This window comes from Pogonomyrmex barbatus, unplaced genomic scaffold (genome assembly GCF_055798465.1).
Source record: "Pogonomyrmex barbatus isolate J1 unplaced genomic scaffold, ASM5579846v1 scaffold15, whole genome shotgun sequence".
NCBI classification, from domain to species: domain Eukaryota; kingdom Metazoa; phylum Arthropoda; class Insecta; order Hymenoptera; family Formicidae; genus Pogonomyrmex; species Pogonomyrmex barbatus.
In genome coordinates, this window is record NW_028297111.1 from 6513347 (window position 1) to 6519346 (window position 6000).

Here is a 6000-nt window from a genome sequence, read left to right on the forward strand (position 1 = left end):
ATTGTTCGAATCTCAAGATCAAATAATTCAAATCTTCTGAATTGAAAGTATGTTCAAAAAATTAGAATTGTTTGAATTTATTACTAATTCAAAAATTCGAAACTCAACAATTTAAACTTAAATTTAAAAAAAAATTCTTAAAACAGTATTTTTTTATTTTCAATGCATATTATGTTTCCGAATTATTTAAACTGTCCGAACTTACATATGATGAGTTGATATTATCATTAAATCAATCACTGCTTAAATTCGAACTGTCCGAAATATTCGAATTGATTCTCTTTTTTTTAGCTTTAAATTATTCGTAAATATGTTCGAATCTTTTATTTCAGCCCTAAATATGCCCCTTAATACATTTATCTTGTTTCATTTTAGTTACAAAAAAATTCATCGATAATATGTTAATGACATAACTCTATTAATAACATCTAAACAACATTTTAAATAAATAAGCAAATTTGAATTTTATTCAAAAAAGAGATGATAAAATTACCAAATAAAAATAAAAGTATCGAAGCACAATTGATTTTAAGATGAGATTATGAAGATTATGATAATTGATTTTAAAATGACATATTATGATACGACAAAACTAGAAATATAGGCATTATTCAGTAAAATAAGATCTTCAAAGAATAATTTAAATAAATTTAAAAACAATGGCTTTTGTCACCAATTATGTATTGTTATTTTTAACCGACTTGAAATGTAGCGGCTCAAAGCCGTTAGAATTATATCTTTCTTCTTTACTTATAAGAGCTGAAATGCAAAAAACCCAAAGCATGCATAACATTTTATATACATATGTACAAAGTGTGAAATGATTTTTATATATTTTAATAATATATTTTGAAAATTATATATACAATCAAAAGACATAGAATACCTAATAGACTAGAATTGCTCATTAATATCATGTTAATTTGCGTAACTCAAATCTTCGGACAGCTTATTAATTTTTTTCTTTTTTGCGAGAATAGAGTAGTCAAACTGCAATTATTTATATTAACAAAAGAATATACTTAAATATATATTACAGGAAATCTTGATCGTAGAATGTAAGCGAATTGAATACTATACATTAGATTATATACATTTAACATATTGTTATTTAATATAAAATTAATATTTTACACCTGTTAAATACATTTATTTTTTCACTTGTTCTTTATTTATTTTATATTCATATTTTTCTAAAATATTGTGCTTAAAGAAAAATTGTCTAAGAGGAAATATTTATAGAATTTTTATTATGTTGCTGTTTTTATCTTTAATATAGTTGTACTTCGGAAAGAAGATCTATTATATTTCATTTGAAAAATAAAGACTTCTTTAAAAAAAAAAATGAAAAACGAAAAAAATTTTACGGTAAGACATTTTATCCTATCAATTTCTATGATAAAATATCTTTCAAAAAACATGTCACGCTAGTAGAAGATATGCTAACGTCTCTTCTCTCTTGTATTTACTATATTTGTGTGTATACTATATATGTGGCACATTTTTGTTTATAAATTTACGTATTTATAAACAATATATTATTGTAATAAATTATAATTATCCTAGTGTTTTTCCTTGTTATTATTTAATGCTAAAAAATCTTTTTTCATAGTTTTTAAGTTTTTAAGTTACCAATAATTGGAAAAATAAAAAAAGTATGTAAAATTGGAAAAACTTTATGGTATAAAAACCAATCATCATGAAATTTAATATAGACATATCAGAATCCACTTATTTAATCATTCGATTTTGATTTCTTCAGATTTCTTCATATTTTACTTTATCAAGTTTCATGACAATTGGTTTTGTATCATAAAATGTTTTCAATTTTGCATATTCCTTTCCTGACGCTTAAATTTTTCAGAGAAAAAATAAATAATAATATCAAATAACAGTATATCATTCCTAATTAAATTTTCCTTTAGTTAATTTTGCTTCAATAGTATTTTAACTTAAGTATAAAAACATAATTTTAAAAATTAGAAAATACTATAATAGATAATATATTCTTCCTTGGCATTTTTGTTCAAAAAAAAAAAAATTAAATTAAAATTGTTTAATGATCTAAAATTTCAAAATCAAATATTTAAAACAAGATATTCGAAATGTTGAATTAATTGAATATCTCGTCAATCGCGACGCTGCATTTTTGCATTTGAGTAAATAAATATACAATAGAATTTTATAGATTTTTCGTGTGGCAATAGGAATTGCATTCAATCTTAATTTCATCATATGTTCATTCATAAATAATTTTCTTTCTCGATTTTCTTGCTATCACGTGTGGACGCTACTTTATGAAACTGGCTGAGTTTACGATGCTTATTGATAAGCGACATAAGAACATGATTGTGTTAGTCGGAAATGGAGCTGCAACTCGGTTGCAACAGGTTTAAAGATAGCTCAAAGAATATTCAAGAGCAGGATTTTCAAGGGAATTTCGACAACACAATATATAATATTGCGGTATAAGATATGTTGCTCCGTAGCTACAATACATTTATCGCTATATTTTGCTATTTATGTATATGTTTCTGCATAGAATTCGGACTATAGAAGTATTTTACATGTCTCTTACATTGTGTGTTACAAGTAATTTTCTTTAAAAAATATATTATATGATAAATATAATAAATATTGAAAAACAAAATTTTTATAAATTCACAAATATTCCTACACATCACATATTTTAACTCACACATTTTAATCACAGCTTTTAATTAAGTAATAAAATCTTAGTAATATTATAATTGTATACAATAATTTAATTACAATTAATAAATACAATTAATTGTATAAAATGGTTAATAATTTCCGTAAATTTTTTTTATTAAAACATTATTTTATAATTAATAATTTATGTTCTTATTGTGTTATTTAATAATTACATTTCTTCGAAATGCAATTAATAAAAACATATACAAAAACATATACAACAAAGATATTATTTCTTTAATCGAGAAAAGCTTTTGAAGAGAGAATTATTATTTAGAATTATTTTGTCACAATTTCAAATTATTATTCTTGAAAGTGGTGCCTCCTAACCTGTTCGATTCGTCATTTTCGTAGAGAGTAGTTTTTTATTCAAATCTGAAGAGCTAATGAAATAAAAAATATACATGTGTCATCTCACATGATACTAATACACAATTTAATTCAGGAAATTGAAGATTCGATGATTAGAACAAATGCAAGCGGCACGTGTACTTACTTGGACCTACTTCCCGCTCTACTTTGTAGCTGAACAAACGCGATAGATCCATCGACCGAACGTTACCAGTTTGAGTGGAGCTGACCCGCCCGAATGAGACGCGGTAGATCTTTTGTTTACTTGTCCCCCGCAGTTTGGAGATGCTTACACATGCGCAGTAAAGTCAGTGCTAGCAGACGCTAAATCTCAGTTACGTACATATTAGACCTGTTTTTTTAACTAAACTTGCATCGTTCATTTCTTTTTTTAGTGTGGAAGAATAAGGAGAAAAATCGTGCAGGAAAAAAAAAAAAAAAAAAACAGACCTATTATATTGTGAATATGAATGAATTTTAGGAAAAAAGATTTTAAATAATAAAAGTAATAGTGAAAAATTTTATATAAAAAATCATTTTGCTTTTAAAAAAAAATAAAAGTAATACTAAGAAATTTTTATAAATAAATTTTAAAATTAATCGATGTAAATTAAATTTACATCAATCTGTTGTGTCAGCAGCCAATTTATCACAAAAATATCAACATTTAAAGAGAAAGAACAAACAGCTTTAATATTTCTAAATTTTCTTTAATATTTCTGTTTTATTTGTAACTACAAAATACAAACTATTATAAAAATACAAACTAATATAAAAATGTTTTATTATTATAAGTTTTAATTTAGTATAATAAATATTTAATAAATATTAGAACAATTAAACAAATTATAGAGCATTACAAAATTAGTATATTTTAGATTACATATATAACATTAACTACACAAGTATGAACTGCTAATAATCTTATTTGTAATATTTTTCTCATATAAACTATGTAAAAAACAGTAAGAAGAAATAATCCAACTCTTTCGAGATTTTCACCTTTATGAAAAGCAAAAATTCAAACCCAAACAATACAAATAATTGTTATAAACTCAAAAAATTTCTTTTCAGTAAAAGGATTCTATAAAAGTATACATTTTGATTTCTGTGAATTTAAATCAAAATTGCTCTGAAAGAAGTCCTTTTTTTATTCGTAATGAAATCGGATTTTTCTATTCGGATGAATTCGCTCACTCATGAGTAGCACGTGGTCAAATGGACGCAACTAAATTACATTCTATAGATATAAACCGAGTACATGTTAACAAACTATAACGAGAAACATGGTCATTTTCTCGACAAGCAGGATCTTGGTTGCTAAATTTTTTAAATAAAATAAATTCAAACAGTTATATCAACTACGCGCCACTACAAGCGGTCTTCCAACGTAGTAATTCTATAATAATTCAATAATCAATATTTTAATATCGATTAAAATCCCTTTTATTATCCCATTCCCCCCAGAGGGGGAAATATATATTGCGAAAAATATCACCTCAGCCAAGGATCGAACCTGGATCGAACCTGGTCTGCTCTCCGAGGAGATCCTTCTTATCCACTAGACCATTGAGGCTAAGGTAATATTTATCACAATATTCAGATAAATAATGTGTCAAACGTCTTTTTTAGCCGACATGAGAATAAATAATACATAGATATAAGTCAAGTACATGTTAACAAACTACAACGAGAAACATGGTCATTTTCTCGGCAAACAGGATTTTGGTTACTAAAGGACAAAACCACGTGTTTTTGGCCCTCTGTGAAATTGGCTGAAATTTTAGTATGTTATAGTTTCTTGACTTACTGATCAAGTTTCCTTAGGCACAAAGAAAATTTAAAAATGGCTAGTTTTTTTGCTAGCCATTTGAAATGTTGTATTTTACTATTATTCTTGTAATGTTCCAAATCGGTTTTTTATAATAAATCAAGAAATTTTAGATAATAATATGCGATTTACCTATATATTTGAGAAAGATTTATGTGTATATGTGTATATGTGTTTGTCTATGCATGTGTGCGTATTTGTGTGTGGAGAGGGGGCTAAATAGTATGTTACTATTTAGCTCCAAAAGCATGTTTCAAAATGTTGGAGTAACAACAAGTAATATACTAATATACTAATATATATATATATATATATATATATATATATATATACTAATTTTCATCACTTATTCAGCACACATATCTGTAGATGTGTATGTGTGTGTGTGTGTGTGTGTGTGTGTGTGTGTGTGTGTGTGTGTGTGTGTGTGTGCGCGCGTGCGTGCGTGCATGCGTGTGCGCGAGTGTATACATATTATACATACTAAAATTTCAGCCAATTTTACAGAGGGCCAAAAACGTGGTTTTATGCAGGGTCCTTTTCTAAATGAAATAAATTCAAACAGCCAACTACGCTATATATTTTTATTTATATAATTTTAATTTATATTATTTAATATTTTTAGCAATATATATTTCCTATGGAGGAGATAATAAAAGAGATTTTTATCAATATCAAAATATTGATTATCAAATTGTTATACAACTTGGAAGACCGCTTGTAGTGACGCGTAGTTGGTGATATAACTGAATTTTCATTTAAAAAATTTAGCAACCAAGATCCTGCTTGCCGAGAAAATAGCCATGTTTCTCGTTGTAAATTATATTCCTTGTAACTAAAAACCATACAGAATAGAATAAAAAGCATACATACGTACATTACATTATATTTTGAGATTTTTTAATAATGTTCTAATGAAATAATGAAATGTGAAATGATGCTCTGAAATCTTATTCTGATATTCTTGGTGCCTTAAAAGTAAAGATTAAATGATAATATATTATAGTTATATTAGAAGCGTTTTTGAAACAGTTTGTCGTCTTGAAATCTGTTTAAAAATTTCTTCTGATATAATTTTATTGGCATTTTGTTAAACAATGCGA

At 25.8% G+C, this 6000-nt stretch overlaps 1 protein-coding gene and 1 long non-coding RNA gene across 5 annotated transcripts in view; one reads left to right on the forward strand and one right to left on the reverse strand.

The window, feature by feature from the left end:
* The window catches only part of LOC105434168 (uncharacterized), a 15883-nt gene extending 12532 nt beyond the window's left edge, over window positions 1–3351 (reverse strand). For 3 of the 4 annotated variants that reach the window (XM_089073376.1, XM_089073374.1, XM_089073377.1), the window contains exon 1: window positions 3212–3351. The gene's annotated coding sequence lies outside the window, so the exon portion shown is untranslated. Of the gene's footprint in view, window positions 1–3045; window positions 3186–3211 lie in introns of those variants that run through there. The other variant, XM_089073375.1, reaches the window with a different exon arrangement.
* Window positions 2365–3292, forward strand: LOC148937337 (uncharacterized). Its single transcript, XR_016138477.1, has 2 exons — window positions 2365–2466; window positions 3161–3292. It is a non-coding gene; the product is annotated as an uncharacterized LOC148937337 (long non-coding RNA).
* Window positions 3352–6000: the final 2649 nt, after the last annotated feature.